A 20,806-nucleotide genomic window follows, 5' to 3' on the forward strand; every position below is an offset into this window, starting at 1 on the left:
CTCACATCAGGCTTTCCACCCACTGAATGGTGTACAGCAACAGTTATCCCACTCCACAAAGGGAGAGTCACCACTGATCGGGAACTACTCGCCTCTATTAGCCTAACAAGCCTGGTCTATTAAGGCCATGGAACATATCATTATGGAATTCATAAACAAAGATATTGGTAACCTCCAAACTCTCTGGATCCCACCCAGTTTGGTTTTGTGAAAGGCAGATCATGCCTCCTGAACCTGACTGACTTCTTTGAAGCAGTCACCAAAGCAGTGAAGATCGAGGGTGTAAGGTGGTTCACACAACCTATCTTGACTCCTGCCACCAAGAGCTTTCTCGACACCATCCCCCAGCCCTGGAATTATTAGCTAAACTCACTTTAAACTAGGTATAGAGGAAATCCCTACATCACAAGATGGGTTGTAACTGTCTCACTGTCCAGAACTCCACACTGTAAAAGTTGCAGACTCAAAATCTGACTTCAAACCGGTGGCAAGTGGAATAATTGGCCACAGGGTTCAGTCCTGGGACCTCTCCCTGTTTGGTATTTACTTCTTTCTTGGAAGTACAGAGCTAACACAAAAAGGCAGCTTTTTGGCTAATGAAGTTCACAGATGACTGGTGCAAACTGAGGAGCCATAGCTGAGTTCCCCAAAATGATATGGTATAACCATCCTACAGAAGAACCTCACTGGAGACAGATGCCTGGTGTCAGAGCCATGGCCTCATGCTCAATGCCAAAAGATGCATTGTCATCCACTTTGGTAAAAAAAAACTCTGTACTGATGAACTACCACATGGGTGGCAGTCTACTTCTAATGCCTTAAATGTGTGATATGAGACCTTGGGAATCGGAGTGAACAGTAGTCTCTCCTTTGATAATCACATTGCCAAAGTAGTCAGGAAATCCTTCTATGTGGCACACCCATCCCAAAAGGGTTCTCATCCAGGAAAAAAGAGGTCATTGTTCACCTCTACCGACACTCATTAGACCCATTATAGTACTCTTTTGGTACCTTTGGAATGTGTACCTCAGAAGACATCTGCAGCATCTGAAACTTACCACAGAAGTACCTCTCACAAAGAGGATTACTGGCCTCAAACAGATGTCCTTCTATAATGACATTGATCAAAAACTCCAGCTTTACTCCATAGCATATGTGCCTACTCCAAGGGTGATCTCTGCCTAACATATAAAGCTATGTCAAACCCAGAGCTGTTGGACATGCTACACCTAAATAAATCCCAATCCCTCCAAGCTACATGCTCTAGGGACCTAAATCTTGTCATCACAATAAATAGGACATGCTGGAGGTGGATAGATTCTGTCTAATCTCAGAGACTTCCCATACTCTGGAACAAGCTACCCATTTGGTCAAGCAAAGTTCCCCATTAGCACTCTTCAAGAAAAATCTTGATGAGTGGATGGGAAATAGGAAATACACCCCAGGGATTACTTCTATGGCTCTGCTCAACAGGGGCACAGGAAATTAACATTCTTTGGGTAGTATAAGCCAGGGAACCTTGTTGGCTAGGCTTACTTAGGCCCTTGGGCCAGTAGCCTAGTACCTACCTATGAACCTATTTGACTAGCCTTTAAGTACATTTATTTTTGATGTAAACAGAGACACCTCCACCTTTAGACCTTGCCTGTAAAGTAGCTGGTCTAAATGTGTGGAAGGCATTATAGCCCTGCACTGTTGGTGTGCTCTCCATGGCTCTAAACCATATCTCAATGACTGCACAGATGTCACCACTCTTTAGGGTGAACAGAGCTTCCAAGGAGTGGATTTGTTTGTTTAGACTCCTAGCATTGAGCAGTAATACTTTCAGATTTTCTTGGTTTTGACTTGCTTTATCGGCAATACTTTAAGTTTGGCATTGCCTAAAAAAGACACTATGGGGGTATACAACGTTTTAACTAAAATTCAAAAGCCTATAGAGGAGAGGTGCAGACCATCCCTGGCAAAGCAGCATGTTTTTTTGACCATCTCCTTCCATGCTGACAAATATTGCACCCCTTGGAATGACACCAGAAACGAAGCCAATTATTAAAGTCAATCATCTTTTGTTCATATTGTGGCATCATCCTTGTAGAAGGTGAAATGCTGCTCAATGCTAGGCTCATACCAGCCTAAGACATATATTCCAAGAGCTCCAAAATGTCACTCTTTATATAGTCTAGAGAGGGATGTCTCAGGTCATATATTCCCACATGGACTATGACTGATTCACATTGGTACTTGTGGTCCAATTATATGAATGTGTGCATAATGAGGTGGATCCTAGCTCCTGATTAACTACAGACTGTGCCTTTCTCCATACTCAGCCAGGTGAGAGGGACATCAGTGTGCCTTATGATGGAGTCTCCAATGACTAGAATTTTTGATGGTGTAGTGGCTTGCCTTATGAGCTTATAGGTAGACCCTTCATGAGATTTACCTCTGTGTGATGATGTGAGTTTTGTTTTGTAAGAGTGCATTTGGGGCTGCTGAGGCTATTTGTTATCTGTACTTTGTCTAGGAGATCGTTGTGGTTTAGGAAGGTTACATCTAAGTGCTGTAGCATATGTCTACTTTGACTTGTGTGTGATGGGTGCAGCATGTGCACTACTGACAACCTTACTGACATTAGGAGTACTTTCATGTGAGAGCTTTGCCTCCAGTGACATTGTGTAAATACATCTCTCACATACCATATCAGTTTGTTTAAGAATTAACTGGTTGTCAGTAAACATGAGGCAATTTCTACATTGCCTCAGGATGCCCATATCCACCAAGATGGCAATGGACACAGTGGGGAAGTTCATATCTATGGCAACAGACCCTTTTTTATTGATTAGACAGTTGTAGTGAGAATATCAGTCAGTGTCACGAGTATCCGGTTTGCAACTTTGTGGACAGTGCTTGACACTGCAGGTTAGTTGTCCTGTGTGCAGCTAGGTATTGGAGAAAATTCAATTGCGCTTTTACAGGAAAAATGTCACTTAAGGTGTCTGAGTCTGTACAGAGCACTGCCAAACACTTGAGGGGAAACTAATATGTAGACCCTGAAAGGATGACGTATTTAGGCAGATTGTCTGAAGTTAGAAACAAATCAAGCAGTGCTTACTGAAAAGAGAGAATTAACTTGTCAAGAATGATGAAAAGAGTTGGGTTGCATGAATGGCTACTTCCTGGCTACTACTAGTGCTAGTCTCACCCCGGCTTCACTCTGCTGGGATATAATGCTCCTTTACCTCTTCTCTTACCAGAAGCAAAATGATAGCACCAATCCCAAGAAAAGAAGCAGGCCACAGCCTGTTTGGTGATCCACAGTCTTGCCCCAGATGATGCAAGGCTCTGTAGTCTTGTTGCAGCATTTTCCAGGTAGATGCCTTGAATAGTAACCAAACCAATCAGTTCTGTTTTGCATGTATTATGCCTTGGGTTCTGAGGTTCATAAGATCTGACTAAGGTAGTGACATGATGGTGAATAAGACCAGAGCTGTTGTGTCACAATATAATTTTCAATGTTACATGCCATAGATGTCCAAGGTTTGTCTAGCAAGGTCCACACTGGCAGTGATCCATGTTGCATAACATTTTAACAGCAATTCATGCAGCCTGCCTTTCAATGGGCTAATGGAATGTTCTGCTTAACATGGATGTGAGGCCTAATGCAGAGGAGCGTCAACCTTCAAGAGATGTGCCTGTCCCTCCAGCATGTCATATATATGTCATACTGTACATTTAGGTTCCTGGAACATGCAACTGTAGTCTCACATTAGTTCACACAACTTCCATTTGCTGTTTGGTTGTTTGTAGGGCAGTTTAGTCTTACAAGTCCAAAGTACTTACTGCAAACTTGAACAAGTTTTCTGTCCATACACATATATCCACATCTTCACTGCAAACAGTGCCTACAGAGAGTGTGTTTTATGCTGTGAACCTCAAGGGTTAAGCAGCATGACCCTTACTTTTCTGGAGTTGTACATTGTCACATTTGTAAGTCTGCCCTTGCAACCATGCCTAGTAACAGAATTATGGTTCAGGCAAGTGCCATATGCCTGGCAAAGCAGTGTACTCAAGTCACCATGTTATCCCACACTGTCAAGTACTGTTTTACTTTAGAATGACACCATAAACTTAATAATATCCTACATGTATGCATCTGTCAGGCCAATGCATAACCATGGCCTGTTTTGATGTATACACAAGAAATAATCTATTGCTAATGACATTAGCAGTGTCTGTTGAAAAGAAGTGGATAGTGCCCCAGAGGCCAATGTAAAACGCTCTGACTAACATCCACTAACAGATCACATATCCACACACCAAGTTGGTCGCAGTGAAAATAGTACCATTACTTATCTACATTTACAGAATACTGAATAGCCCACACACCAAGATGGCTGCAGTGGGAATAGAACTTCTACCAATCTAGGTTTAGAGGCTGCAGAATACAGTACTTACCACATGTGCCACAACTCAACACAACAACAATACCCTAATGTTAGGTAATCTTATAGTACATGACATCAGCAGGCCTTGTGGAGGGCAAGAGTTTGGGGGCCTCTATCAACTGCAAGGACCACAACAGTGCAAACTCATGCCATTCTGGATGTCAGTATGGGATTCACACTTACTATTTTTATGGAGGGAGACACACACACACACACAGTCGGCTGCAGTGAGAAAAGAACCACTACCCATGTTTACGTACTACAAAATGCTATACTTATCACATGCACCATGGATCAAGTCTGACATTAACATGACTGTAGGTAATCTTATAGCTGATGACATCAGCAGGCCTTGTGGAGGACAAGACTTTGGAGGCCTGCATCAACTACAGCCCAAAACAATGCAAATGCATGCCAGCTTAGAAGACAGTATGGGATTCAAACTTGTTCTAAAGGTAGGTGCACACACACAAAGTGGGCTTGAGTGAGATTAGAACACCATCTATCTAGTTTTACAGACTACAGAACATGGTACATGACAGACACACACACACACACACACACACACACACACACACACACACACACACACACACACACACACACACACCATGGCTCAAGTTTGACATTAGCATGAATTTAAGTAATCTTATAGTAGATGACCTCAGCAAGCCTTGTGGGGGACAAGAGTTTGGAGACCTGCATCTATTGCAAGGCCCAAAATAGTGCAAACACATGCTAGCTTGGAAGTAAATGTAGGATTCACATGTGTTCTTTAGGGAGATGCATACCAATTGGACTGGAGTAAGATTAGAACCCATACCTATCTACTTTTATGGACTACAAAACATATTACTTAATGCATGTGCCAAAGCACAACTCTGCATTATAAATGACTGCAGGTTAACTACTGGTAGAGGAACTAACCAAGCCCTGTGATGAACAACTTGGGAGACCTGCAGAGCCACATTGCTTCTTACTGTCATCTGTGGCTAGTAGCCTAGTAGTCAGATAACTGTTTAATAGTCTAGCTATGTGACAATAGTACCAGTTTTGTGTCTGTTTGCATTTGGGTGGGCACGCCTGTGGCCACAATCAATTTGCCATGTCCATGAGTGAGCACACAACATTATACATTACACAACGTGTTCAGTTGTTGATGTATGTGTGTGTTGAAATCCAGCAGACACAGGGGCTGTAGTGAATGTGGATGTTGTTGCTGATGTACATACATACGATCGCTTCACAATACATGTGCATATTCTTATACTGTGACATATATTTTCAAGGTTTCCACATGCAGTCTTAGGGAAAAATGTGGTCTGGAATAGTAGGGCACTATAACTCTCCACTGTCCAGATGTATGCACCAAGTCCACATGTTTCACTCATATATTTGTGTTTCACACTAAATTGTGGTTTATTGTCAAATGTGTCATCATTTACCCATGAAGTGAGAGAAGACTGCCAGAAATCTGAATTTCAGATTCAGAATATTCCTCCAAATGCAATACATGTTATTCTATGCACTTCTACATTTTGGAAGTGCAGCCATTCATTTTGGTCTTTTTTTCAACATTACCTGTGGCTTAGTGCAGCTTTTCTCCCTATGGGTCGGGTATGTAGGGCACTACAGACACACACACACATACACGCACACACACACACACACACACACACACACACACACACACACACACACGCACACACACACGCACACACACACACACACACACACACATACACGTGTATGTGTATTATATGTATACCTGTATCTATCTATCTATCTATCTATCTATCTATCTATCTATATATATAGAGAGAGAGACAGATATATACATATATATACACACACACATATATATATATATATATATATATATATATATATATATATATATATATATAAAGAGAGAGTGCACACCAACAATAAAAAGAAGTATCCAGCACTGGGATAAATCACTTTAAAGTCAGTTGTAGTACAGCATAATGCAAAGAGAGTCCACTTCCATTATGAATAGTCTCAAAATGCTGACTGTTATCAAACAAGAAATCTGCATGGAAAAAAATGTAGCCAGAAAGTTCCTTTTAAACTTCCCAATAAATGCAAACAGTCTTCAGAGTACTTACTGTTTTCAAGCAGTTAATTCAGCATGAAATAATGTATCCAGAAGCTTTCTTTTAATGTAAACAACCTTTAGAGTACTCACTGTTTTCAAACAGGTAATGTAGTATGAAATAATGTATCCATTAACTTCCTTAATCGCACTAGTACACAAAATACATTAAAATAACATCCTTATACCAAATGGTTACATATTAAACCAGCAGGCATCAAACAGGAAACAAACAAGCACAATGCAGTGCTGCTGAAGAAAGAAACAAATCAGCAGACCGGTTTCACCACATTTATGTCATCAGTGCATGACAGGGAACACACTGATGATGATTAAATGCAAAATGAACAAGGGAGAACACCAAAATTCAAATTTAAAGTAACAGAACATCCTGTACTAAAAAAGCAGCAACACTAAAAAGTAAACATATTCATTAAGTCCCAGTTTAAACAGAGCCCCCTAAACTAACATACACAATTTTGTCTTTTTGATCCAAAACGTTATGTTTGCCAAAATCAGACAAATTTTCACCCAACACATTGTCAATACCCACAAATATAAAATGGGCACCTTGATGCTCCAGGCTATGTTTGTACAAAGCACTACTAGTTGATCTGCAATTTATATCACTGACATGAAGGGCAGTTCCATGCTTAAAAGGACTAGATGTATGATGTACATAATAGGCTCCACATTGCCATACAGCCATATAAATCACCTACTCAGTGTTACAAGTAATGAGAGAATGAATTTCAAAAACTTTGGTAGCATTCACAGAAGTAAAAGATTGTGTCTATGAGACAATCTTGCAACATGAATAATTATCACAAAAAGTACCACCCCTAGATATATTCACCAATTCACATCTACCAAAATGACTCTTTTTGAATCCAGATAAATGTTCACCTATATTCATTCCCCTTCTATACCCAAAGGGGCAATGTTTTCCCAATATATGTTCAAAAAAGTATCAGCCTTTAGAAAATGCCAGTTCTGTTGAATTATTTCCTTGATTTACTGCTGTGAATATTAGCAAAGTTTTTGAAATTCATTATATGAATTGTAAAAAAACTAGAAGGGCATTGAACAAACATAGCCTGTTGCATCAAGATGTCAATTTATATGTGTGGCCATTGACAAAGTATTGGGTGAAAATTTGTCTGAGTTTGGTAAACATAAAGTTTTGGATTAAAAAGAGAGATTATGGATTGTTAATTTAGGGTTTCTGTTTAATCCAGGACTTAATACACATGTTTAATTTTCACTGTTGTTGCTTTTTTACTAGAGGGTGTTCTGTTGCTTTAAATTTGAATTCTGGTGTTCTTCCTTGTTCATTTTGCATTTAATCATCATCAGTGTGTTTCCTGTCATGCACTGATGATGCCATGTGGTGAAATCAGTCTGCTGTTTTCTTTCTTCAGTAGCACTGTATTGTGCTGTTTTTTTATGCCTGCTGGTTTAATATGTAACCATTTAGTATAAGAATGTCATTTTAATGTATTTCATGCACTGGTGAGATGAAAACTGTGAAGATGAAAAGGAAGTTTCTGGATACATTATTTCATGCTGTATTAACTGTTTGAAAACAGTGAGTATTCTGCAGACTGTTTACATTAAAAGGAAGCTTCTAAATACATTATTTAAATGATTAATTAAATGCTTGAAAACAGTAAGTACTCTGAAGACTATTAAAATTTATTTGGAAGTTTAAAAGGAATTTTCTGGCTACATTTTTCCATGCAGATTTCCTGTTTGATAACAGTCTGTACTACAACTGACTTTAGACATATTTAAACAAGTGATAGATATTTCTTTTTTTTTGGTGGTGGTGTAGTTTGAATCCTTGCACAATAGTAAGTACGTATACTACTTGTGAGTTGTGTTTATTATATATATGGATATAGTATATGTGTATATATATATATATATATATATATATATATATATATATATATATATAAATGTGTGTGTGTGTGTACACCCCATGTCCCAAGTGTTCTCTGCATCCAGCTGCTTCACTCTGCAAGAAGTGAAACAAGCACATAGTACGTCTGACTACTGCTACTGCTGCAAAAGTTATCATATCCCACTACCTAAATGACTTGCACAGCTGAATTTCACCTGCAGTTGTAAAAGTTCACAAGGAACAATACATCAAGTTAAATCTATGTAAGGCAATTTCCAAGACTGCAACTAATAACGTTATTTGTTAAGTCATGTATTAGTGTGTTCTATTTTGTAGTGTTAAATTTGCAGGAAGGATATCCCCACCTCCACTCACAGGTCTTTTAATGCTGAAGGTGAAGCTACATTAACACTTCAGCATATTTTACTCTTATCAGTGTAATATCTCCCAGGAAAGACATTGGAAAGTCCATAACTATAAAATGAGATGCTGTGACTTGAGTCAAGTATTTAGAGTTCAGATACCTTGCCTTTGTATCCATGAATATCCAACCTCACTGATTGTTTGTTTATGGTGGTAAACCATCTGGTGGGGAGTAACTGCTTTCCACTGAAGGACCTGACTGGGCCTCCCTGCATCTCAGCTTGTCCCCCTACTGCATTTACCTTTGTGGCTCCAAATTCAGAATCACTTTACTACCCCTTGTCCCAAGTGTTCTCTCCATCCATCTGCTTCACTCTATGAGAAGGTACATTGGATTCTTGTATTTTGTTAGTAGTTATGGTTCATAGGTTCATAGACGTGTAGTTTGCTAATGGCTCTGGAGCCTTTACAAGCCTAGCCCCCAAAAAATTGCCCAGGCACCATGCCTCCTGATGTTAGTTCACAGTGCCTATATCCTGTAGGTCAACTGGAATGATCCCTGGAGTGAACTTTCTGTTACCCATCCACTTGTCAAGATGGGAAGCTTATTCCAGAGAATGGGCAGTCTTTGGGAGATGAACCTGTCCCTCCACCATGTTCTGTTAATTGTGGTAATGAGGTTATGATATCTGGAGCATGTGGTGTGGGGGGGGGGGGGGGATTGAGATTTCTATAGGTGTAGAATTTCAAGTAGGGCTGAGTCAGACATGGCTTTGTAAGTCAAGCAGAGATCACCTCTAAGTAAATGATAAGAGACTGAGAACAGCTGAAGTTTCTTGAGTCTGTTCATGTAGGACATGTTCTGAGGTACTTTTGTGACCTCTCCAGCTGTTGTAAGTGTCTGGTCAGATACATGCCATACGGGGCATAATATTTGATGACTGGTCTAATGAGGGATGAGTAGAAAGGGATGATGACCTCTTTTTTCCTGAATGCGAAATCTTTGGTTATAAGATGTGCCACATAGAGGGACTTTCTGATGACAGTGGCAATGTGGTAGTCAAAGGTGAGGTGGCTGTCGAGCTGGGTGTCCAGATCTCTTATGGCCCCTTCAGAGTTCAGTGGGATCCCATCAATGTGGTAATTCATGGGAACTGAGTTTTTTCCAAAGGGGATGATAACGCATTTGTTGGCATTCAGCTTCAGGCAATGGTTCCAACACCAGTCATTGGTCTCAGAGAGGCCCTTTTGTAGGATGTCTGCATCACTTGAGTTGATAATGGCCCCTAGCTTGCAGTCAGTGAACTTGGTCAGCCAGAGTCCTTCTGTGTTGGCCTGGACTTCTGAGAAGTAGATGCCAAACAGGAGAAGGCTCAGGACTGAGCTCTTTGGGACTTCACTCAGACTGATCTACAGTCTGACTTGGAATCCACAACTTTCACTCTATGGGCCCTCTCTGTGAGCCAATTTGCAACTCACCTAGTGGGATGACTGTAGCAGTGCACTATTTGTTAGGTACATAGCCTGAGGTAAGGCTGTGATTGAACAAGGCACACAGATGTGGTGTCAGTTCATTTTGTAGCTCATGTAGGATGCAGCCAAGGATATTATCATGTCCCATGGATGCTATATTCTTTGCTTTGGACAAAGCAGCTTTTACCTGTGCAGCAGAAATGGAGTGTACCAGCCTTTCTTCTGGTATTGTGATAGGGCCCTTTGGGGGGTGAGCGGAGTAAAGTTGGCACTGAATCTGTTGGCAAGTATGTTGGCTATATCTGTTGGCTCAGTATAGGAGTTGATATTGTGCAATAACACAGATCAAATTTGGGTATTGCCTTTGAGGTTTTTGATATAGTTATAGAAAGCTTTGTGGTTGTTTTTTGTGTCAGATACAATTCTGCCTTCATAGCTGGCTTTAGAGGATATGATAAGGGATCTCAGCTTTTTGTTGAGACTGATAAGGGAGGTTTTCCAGTCTTATGACTTCATTTTTTTCTGCAACAGTTTCTTCCTTCTATTGTAGAGTTTACTGATGGCTGGGGAACACCAGATTGGCTTTCTTTTTTTGGAGAAGAGCATCGAAGTTCTATTTGGTAAGGCAAGGTCCATGCATTTGTGTACATGCTCGTACAGTGCATTAGTGTATGATTCTGCAGTCATGCAGCTATTTTCCATTGGCATGGGTGCCGAGAAGTTAGCCACCTCTGTTTTTAGGTGCCTGAAGTCGGCCTTAGAGAAGTTTTTCAGGGTAGTCACCTTAGCAAGAGGTGCAGGTGAGATGGAGATTTCCAGGGTGATCAGTTTATGGTCAGATTTAACAATGGAGGAATTGATTATAGGTGTGGAGCAATGGTCTCAGATGTTGGTGATAACCAGGTCAAGGATGTTGGTTCCTCTGGTGGGGGTTAGAATGAGCTGGTCCAGGGCATTGGAACCGATAAATTCCAGAAAGTGTTGGGCCTGTACATTGGTACTTTAATAGTTTCCCAGTTGATGGAAGGGTAGTTGAAGTCACTCAGTATTTGAGTATTGGGTTCGACCTTGATAGATTCCAGGGTGCTTAGGAAGTTGGAGTGAGAGTCTGGGGACATGTTTGGGGTTCTGTAGCAGTCCATGACTTGTATCACTGTCTTACACAGTGTTAGTTGTACCTGATGCATTATGCTGGGCTACCTGTCTAGAGGTGTGTATGTATCCTTTAAGAATATGAAGACACCACCACCTTTGGAGATTCCTGACATATTTGGGGGCTGACCGATATGGAATGAGTTGTAGCCTGGGAGTGCGAGTGCAGGGGTGCTTTCTACCTCTTAAACCAGGTCTCCCTTACAGCACAGATGTCAACATTCTCCAATTTGAGGAGAGCTTCGAGAGAGTGCATCCTGAGATTTAGACTTCTAGCATTGAACAGCATGATCCTCAGACTGCATTTGTTTGTAGCTGTTATGGTGGAATTTTGGTCTTTGGAACACTGCCTAAAAAAGGCACTATAAGGGTGGCAAGGGCCTTAGCCTGTATCCAGAATCCCAGGGGTGACAGATGCAGGCCGTCTTTGGAAAAGCATCAAGGTCTGTAAGTCATGTTGTCCTAGGCAGACAGATACTGGATCCCCTTAGAATGACACCAGAAACTTAGCCAATTATTGAAGTCAATCATTTTCTGTTTGTACTGTGGTATAATTCTGGGTGATGGTAGGATGCTGCTCAGGGCTAGGGTCATACCTGCCTGGGCTACATAATCTGAGAGCTCCTCCATGTCTCTTTTCATGTAGTCCAAGGAGGTACATCTTAGGTCATTCACACCCACATGTACAATGACAGAGTCATATTTGTACCTGTTGTTGAGGGACCTGAGTGGGTGCATTATGTGGTGAACCCTGGCACCTGACAGGCAGCTGACTGTTACTTTCTCCTTATTCAACATAGTGAGTGGGATATCAATGTGCCTCACTATTGAGTCACCTATGACTAGTGTGCTGGGCATGCTGTTTTGCCTTAGGGGCTTTGGTTGAGTGGCACATTGTTGCATTTCTGCCTTGGAGGTCTCAGCTGTTTGGGTAGATTTCTATTGAAAGCCTCCATGAAGGTGGGTGTGTGGTTTGTGTTTTTATGTGAAAGCACTGCTGGTGTGTGTTCTGGAGGGCTATGCGTTCCATGTGTTGTGGTGCAAGTGTTGACCTTCTCCTCCTGACCAGCTATTCCGATCCTGGCTGGAGAGTGCGTGGCTTCCAATTTGGATATATAAGTGCATCTCTTGCTTGTCGGAGTGTTGGGAGTTAAGAGCAGAAGATTGTTGGTGTACATGAGGCAGTTGCTAAATTGCCTCAGGATGCCCAAGTTCACCAGGTTAATGGAAGAAAGCATGGGGAACTGACCTTTAGACATGCTTGGAGGGGTTGGCTTTAATAATAAGTACTGGAGCTTTTTCCTTGTAGAACATTTAGTGCTGGTAGCAGTTTTGTGTGATACAATAATTGCTACAAAAAGTCTGGTATGGTAAAGTGTTAGACTAATAAGCTAGTAAAAGTGCAGGAGAGGAGAGAACTAGCATATCTAAGGGAAAAATTGAAGAGCAGACTTTGGCACCTCTCAGAAGCTTACAAACAGTCCTGGATAAATCTGGACTACACCAGTTATAGGAAAGGTGGGAAACAAGCATGAATGCAGGCTTTTAAACCAGAAAATTGAAAGAGATGAAAAAAAACTGCCCAAACGGCCAATAAACTACAGTTTCCGGGCCAGAAACCGCTCCTCTTGTGGTAGATAGGCTAGAAGGCTTCCCTCAACACAGAAAGGCTTGGGGGGCAAAGAAGCTTACAAACAGTCCTGGATCCAGCAAAACTGTATCTGGACTACACTAGCTACAGGTAAGGTGGGAAACAAGCTCCAACGAAGGCTTTTAGACCAGAAAGTTGAAAGAGATGGAAAAACTGCCCGAACAGCCAATAAAGTACAATTTCTAGGCCAGAAACCGTGGTATATAGGCTACCTAGTGCTTACCACTCCCACTGATAAGCTAGAAGGCTTCCCTCCAACACAGAAAGGCTTGGGGGCTCAGAAGCTTACAAACAGTCCTGGATACAGCAAATCTGTATCTGACCTAGACTAGTTACAGGAAAGGCAAGAAACAAGCTTAGAATTTTTTTTTTTTACAGAAAAATAGCTCAGCACTAAAAACAATTCAAGTGCAGTGCAAGCTAGCACACTTGACTGTGTTGCAATATTAAAGTAAATACAGTTTAATTAAATGCAATTTATTCAAACTATATTCTGAACTGATTTCAATTATTGTTTTATTCAACTCTGAACAGTTAAAATGTGCCAAGAATATACTTATCAGCTGAGAAGCACACTCAGTCAGAACACAAGGAGATTCTAACAATTTTCTTTTTGTAAAGTGGAAAAAGGAGAAACAGAAGATAATTCAAGGTTAAGGACCTAAGTGGGTTGGCCTTCTCAAATGTTCTCTCTGTATTAGGTAGAATGAACTAATGACAGTAGACTGGGATATAGCTGAACAGATGGAACTGATAGGAGTGTCTAAAATCAAAATATGATTTCACTGTACTCGGTTGAGTGAGCAAATAAAATGGACACAGGAGGAGTGTTCTAACACAAATTTACAGGAGAGGTGGGCAATTCCAAAGCCACCAAGATTAATACCACAACAGGAATAGGGAGGGAGGTCATGAAACTAACTGCAAAGAGACAGAGAGACCAGAATATAAAATGAAACAAATAAATAAACACAAAAATGCAGTACTATCTTTAACACAATATTCAATGAAACAAATAAACAGAAAAATAAAATGCAGTATTATCTTTAACATTGCAAGTTTGTACTTATCTCAGCTTGTAATACAGTTGATGTTGATTCCATCACATCTCTTTTCATGTAGTCCAGGGAGGTGCATCGCAGGTCAGTCACACACACACACACACACACACACACACACACACACACATGGACAATGACTGAATCATATTTGTATTTGTTGTGGAGTGACCTGAGTGCATGTGTTATATGGTGGATCCTGGCACCTGACAGACAACTGACTGTCACCTTCTCTTTGTTTAACCTAGTGAGTGGGACATCAGTGTACCTCACAATTGAGTCTCCTATGATTAGTACACTGGGCAAAGTTTTTGCATTAAGGATTCGGGTTTTGGAGCACACTGGTGCAGAGCTATGTGTTCTGGTGTTGGTGTTGTGTTGTGATTGTCAAGTGCATTTCTGTCTTGGGGGGTCTCTGTTGTTTGGGGGCATTTTTATTGAGATCGTCCACAAAGGTGGGTGTATGGTTTGTGTTTCTATGTGTAGGTTGTGATGGTTGGTGCTTTGGTGGGCTGTGTGTTCTATGTAGTGAGTTGTAGGTGTTGACCTTCTCCTCTTGACCAAATACTCTGGTCTTGGTTGGAGTATGCACTGCTTCCAGTTTGGTGATATAAGTGCATCTTTCACAGTTATGAGTGTTGGGAGGTAAGAGGAGAGGGTTGTCTGTGTACATCAGACAGTTAAAACAAAAACAACTGGCAACTTCACTGAAGACTGAATCCACAAAGTTTAATGAAGCACATTTCGTCCAAATACTTCTTTGAACTTCATCAGATCTAATCTGATGAAGTTCAAAGAAGTATTTACATTAGACAGTTGCCACACTGTCTCAGAATGCCCAAGTGCACCAGGTTAGCAGGAGAAAGCACAGGAAATCACCCTACAATCATACCAGGAGGGATAGTCATAACTAATAAGTACTAGTGCTGTCACTGCATAGGAACAGCTAGTGCTGATAGCAGCTAAGTGTGCTACAATAAATGCTACAAAAGCCTGTTAAAGTGCTAGCAGATTAAGCTAATTGAAGTGCAAGAAGTAAAAGAACAAGCACATTCTAAGGGAAAAATTGAAGAGCAGACTTTCTGGCACTGGTAATAGTTTACCTCAGCTGAGCGCTGCTGCATGGTGCGCAAACAAGGGTTTTTAAACCAGAAGGTTGAAAGGGATGGAAAAAATGCCCAAACAGCCAATAAACTATAATTTCTGGACCAGAAACCACTCCTCTTGTTGTATATAGGCTACCTAGTGCTTACCACCCCACTGATGAAGGCTTACCTCCAATACAAAAAGATCTGGGGAGCTTAGGATCTTACAAAACAATCCTGGATACAGCAAATATGTATCTGGGATGGTTAGTTACAGGAAAGTTGGTAAACAAGCTTAGAACTTTTTTTAATCAGTTAAAACAGTAGCAAAACACATTAAATGCAGTACAAGCTAGCACACTGAGTGTGTAGCAATATTATGGCAAATACAGTTTAAATAAATGCAGATAAATTAAAAATGACAAAAACAAGTGCAGAGAGCAGTAAGTTATGAAAAATTCAAAATGGAGGCACTAAGTGCAGAATAAGAGCACTGGAACACTTACGATCACACAGAACAGCAAACTAAGGTAATAAGGTAGAAGACAGTTAAGTAAGAGCAGCTGAAGAAAGTATAAATCATTTTTAGTGGAGAGGGAGGTAACAGAGCAGATCAAGATACTATAGGGGATGTCCTTCCCAAGTGCTCTCTCTGTACACAGCAGAGGAGATGGGACTGGTAGGAGTGTCTGAAATCAAAGTATGATCTCACTGTACTCAGCTGAGTGGGTAAATGAGATGGGCCAAGGAGGAGTGTCCAAAAACAAATTTACAGCAGGGGCGTGCAATTCCAAAACCACCAAGATTAACACCACAACAGGAACAGGGAGAGGGAGTGGGAAACTAACTGCAGCAAGACAGAGACCACAATATTCAATGAAACAAATACAAAATCTTAAATAAGCAAAGTGCAGAGAAAAGTATACTTAAATCAGCTTGTGTGTCCAGTTGATTTTTGCAGGTAAATCACAGCAGCCAACACTAGCTCATGGTGTATTTCATTTTGGTTCATCCTTGTACTAGAAACATGCAACTAAGATTTCAGTGTGTAATTCTGGCTAAGTGTTGTGTCTTTGCTGTTAATGTGCATCAAATATATCAGCATGTTTCTACTAACTTTTAACTGTAGGTTTCAGTAGTAGCAGCTAAGCTTTGTGTTTCTGATGTTAATGTGTAGAAGTTATATTAACAAGTTTCTACTGGCTGTTTGTTTTACAATAGGATTCAGTTAAACCATCAAACTTTTTTGCTGTTTGTACTGCAGTTACATCAAGCAAATCTATAGTCTGTTACCATCTGGCTTACTTTTATATATTTTTTCTCCCTGTAATCTGTCAGATCTGTAAAAACTATCCAAAAATTAAGAGATAGAGTACTTAAACACCTCTCAGATATAAGGAAGGGGGATATTAAAAATGCACTAGCTAAACATCAGCTAGAGTTTCCTAAACACCAAATTGCATTTAGGGTGCTACAATGTACAAGTAAAACTCTGAGAGGAAGTGACGTGAACTACTACTTGGAACAGAATGAGTTAAAATGGATCCTAAGGATGCAAGCACACATATTTCCTGGACTTAACAATTGTGTTAGTATTAAACCCACCCTCAAGGGGTAGGAATTAAATAATCACAAGCAAAAATGATTTGGGATGTAATATCCTCCTACTAATGGTGATGTCATTTTGGCTCCATTTTTCATTATTGTGATTGGTCACAGTTTGTATTACAAATATAGTATGTACTGTTCTTGTTAAATATGAGGATCTGAGGAAGCATTTGTTTTATGTGAACGTGCTTGTCCTATATGTTTTCGAAGTACTGTTTCTATTAAAGTGAAGTAAAGTGAACCATCCAATTTCCGTCCTATATCCATCTTGTCACCCATATCCAAAATTCTCAAGAGGGGTATCCATCAGCAGGTAATGCAATATCTACTGCAAAACAATCATTTAAACAAACCCCATCATGGCTTCTGACCCACCACAGCACAGCTACAGCACTATTATCTTTTACAGACACTGTGAACACAGCCAGAGATGCAGGATGCTATACAGCCTCAGTATTCCTTGATCTGTCCAAGACCCTTGACACAGTGTCTCACCCCTTACTATTAAACACACTGTCTAACTTAGGCTTCTCATATAACACAGTAAAATGGCTTCAGAGCTTCCTCAAGGATCATAAACAAGCAGTGAAATGGTCCAATGAACTCTGACCCTTTCTCCACAACTCTACTGCAGTCCCTCAAGGGTCCATCCTAGGACCCCTACTCTTCAACATTTTCACAACCAGCAAAAAACCTTCACAATGCCTCTCACCCTGAGACCCTCATTTAATATGCTGATGATTCCACCATAATCTGTACTGTTCAATCACTACCAGAGCTACTTTCAGAAACTTAACAGTCCTTTACTTCAGTCAAATCTTGGCTAAGAAATGCCCAACTCTTTCTTAATCCAAAGAAGATGAAAGTAGTGCTATTTCATCCCCAAAACACCTCCTCTTTCACTGATCATTTTAACATCCTTGCAACTGACAACACTGTCATAGAAATAATGCAGGAAATCAAACTTCTAGGGGTTATCATTGACAATAAACTTTTGTTTGACCCCCCCATATACAGAAAAATATAAAGAAAACTCATCAAAAACTGGGACTCTTGTATAGAAACAAATATTTCTTTACTGCAGCAACCAAAACTATCCTTGCAAAAACATTTTTACTTCTGTCCCTTCTTTATGGTGCCCCTATCCTAACTTACTTACAAACTTCTACCCTAAGGAAGATATAACGGTGTTACAACAAAATTGCAAAGTTTGGCAGAAACTCTAAATATCACACACACCACTTGATGTCCACAACCAACTTGCTTTTTTCAGCTATCCACCTTGCACAACCTTATTTTCAAGCCTACCTGCCCTGCACTAGCTATTCTAGTCATAGCTTACATACCAAATGGACCCCGATGACCAGAAGACAAAATCTCTTAGCTATCTCAAAGCCCACAAGAAAACCAGGTCACTCTTTGTAGTAATACACTGTCTGTACACTTCCTACCACTAGCTACCAGGTCTATGCCTGGCCTAACCCATCTCAAAGCCTATTTAAAAATCAGCTCAAAAATACATGGCTCTGATCCTGCATATAGTCTGCCTAATGCTCAGCTGTTCCTCTTCTTCCACACTAGCCTCATCCTCCCCCTCTTTCACATTTCAATCCCTCACAGTCTGCAAGATCCTAAGGCTCTTCTCCTTCACTGTTTCTATACCATATCCTTAAGCTACTACTCAGACTGTATTGCTTCTACTCTTCTTGACTCTCTCACTGCTTTCAGAATCACTAACTTTCTGGCTATTATTTTCATAACTGAAACCAACATTCTATTTTTCATGTACTATAACAGTCAATGTCACACATTGCACTGCCTACGTACTGTTTTGTGGACATTATCTACATCATGAATGGTGAGAGTGACCATTATTGTCTATAATATATATTGTAACATCGTATAATATGGTTTGTTTCTTTCAACTTATTTTTGTATAGTATTTCTAACGTTATTTTTATTGGATTGGATTATACTGTATTTGTATTGTACAGTATGTGGAGCTTTTCTCCCTTGGCCTTGCTGAAAATGGGTTCTGTAGACCCAGTCAGACCACCTCAGTAAACAAATGTCAAGTAAAATAAAATAAATAAATAAATAAAGTGTGTGTGTGTGTGTGTGTGTGTGTGTGTGTGTGTGTGTGTGTGTGTGTGTGTGTGTGTGTGTGTGTGTGTGTAGTAGACAGGAGTATAAGGAGATGAGGACCATGCCAAAGAGAGAGGTGTCGAAGGCTAAGGATAAGCCATATGGAGAGTTGTATGAGAGATTGGACACTAAAGAGGGAGAAAAGGACCTGTAATGATTGGCTAGACAAAGGTACCGAGCTGGGAAAGATGTGCAGCAGGTAAGGGTGATAAAGGACAGTGAGGGAAATGTACTCACAAGCGAGGAGAGTATGTTGAGCAGATAGAAAGAGTACTTTGAGGGGCTGATGAATGAAGAGAATGAGTGAGAGAGAAGGTTGGATGATGTGGGGATAGTGAATCAGAAAGTGAAACAGATTAGCTAGGAGGAAGTACGAACAGCTATGAAGAGGATGAAGAATGGAAAGGCTGTTGGTCCACATGGCATACCAGTGGAAGCATGGAGGTGCTTAGGAGAAATGGCAGTGGAGTTCTTAACCAGATTGTTTAATGAAATCTTGAAAAGTCAGAGGATGCCTGAGGAGTGGAGAAAAAGTGTTTCGGTACCTATTTTTAAGAATAAGGGTGATGTGCAGAGCTGTAGTAACTACAGAGGGATAAAACTGATCAGTCACAGCTTGAAGTTATGGGAAAGAGTAGTGGAAGCTAGGTTAAGAAGGGAGGTGATGATTAGTGATCAGCAGTATGGGTTCATGCCAGGAAAGAGCACTACAGATGCAATGTTTGCTCTGAGAGTGTTGATGGAGAAATATAGAGACGGTCAGAAGGAGTTGCATTGTGTCTTTGTTGACTGGGAGAAAGCATATGATAGGGTGCCTAGAGAGGAGTTGTGGTATTGTATGAGGAAGTCGGGAGTGGCAGAGAAGTATGTAAGAGTGGTACAGGATATGTACGAGGGTAGTGTGACAGCGGTGAGGTCTGCGGTGGGAGTGATGGATGTGTTTAAGGTGGAGGTGGGGTTACATCAAGGATCAGCTCTGAGCCCTTTCTTATTTGCACTGGTGATAGACAGGTTGACAGACGAGATCAGACAGGAGTCCCTGTGGACTATGATGTTTGCAGATGACATTGTGATCTATAGTGAAAGTAGGGACCAGGTTGAGGATACCTTGGAGAGGTGGAGATATGCTCTAGAGAGGAGAGGAATGAAGATCAGCAGGACTAAGACAGAATATGTGTGTGTGAATGAGAGGGAGGATAGAGGAATGGTGAGGATGCAGGGAGTAGAGTTGGTGAAGATGGATGAGTTTAAATACTTGGGATCAACAGTTAAGAGTAATGGTGAGTGTGGAAGAGAGATGAAGAAGAGAGTACAGGCAGAATGGAGTGGGAGGAGAAGAGTGTCAGGAGTGATTTGTGACAGACAGGTACCAGTAAGAGTGAAAGGGAAGGTCTACAAGAGGGTAGTGAGACCAGCTATGTTGTATGGGTTGGAGATGGTGGCATTGACAAAAACGCAGGAGTCAGAGCTGGAAGTGGCAGAGTTAAAGATGTTAAGATTTGCAATGGGTGTGACAAGGATGGACAGGATTAGGAATCAGTATATTAGAGGGGCAGTTCAGGTTGGACAGTTTGTAGACAACATCAGAGAGGCAAGATTGCATTGGTTTGGACATGTGCTGAGGAGGGATGATGAGTATATTGGGAAAAGGATGCTAAGGATGGAGCTGCCAGGTAAGAGGAAAAGAGGAAGGCCTAATATAAGGTTTATGTATGTGGTAAGAGAGGACATGCAGGTGGTTGGTGTGACAGAGCAATATGTAGAGGACAGGAAGAAATGGAAACAGATGATCCACTGTGGCAACCCCTAA

This window comes from Protopterus annectens, chromosome 6.part0 (assembly GCF_019279795.1).
Source record: "Protopterus annectens isolate FY-2018-M chromosome 6.part0, PAN1.0, whole genome shotgun sequence".
NCBI lineage: Eukaryota > Metazoa > Chordata > Ceratodontiformes > Protopteridae > Protopterus > Protopterus annectens.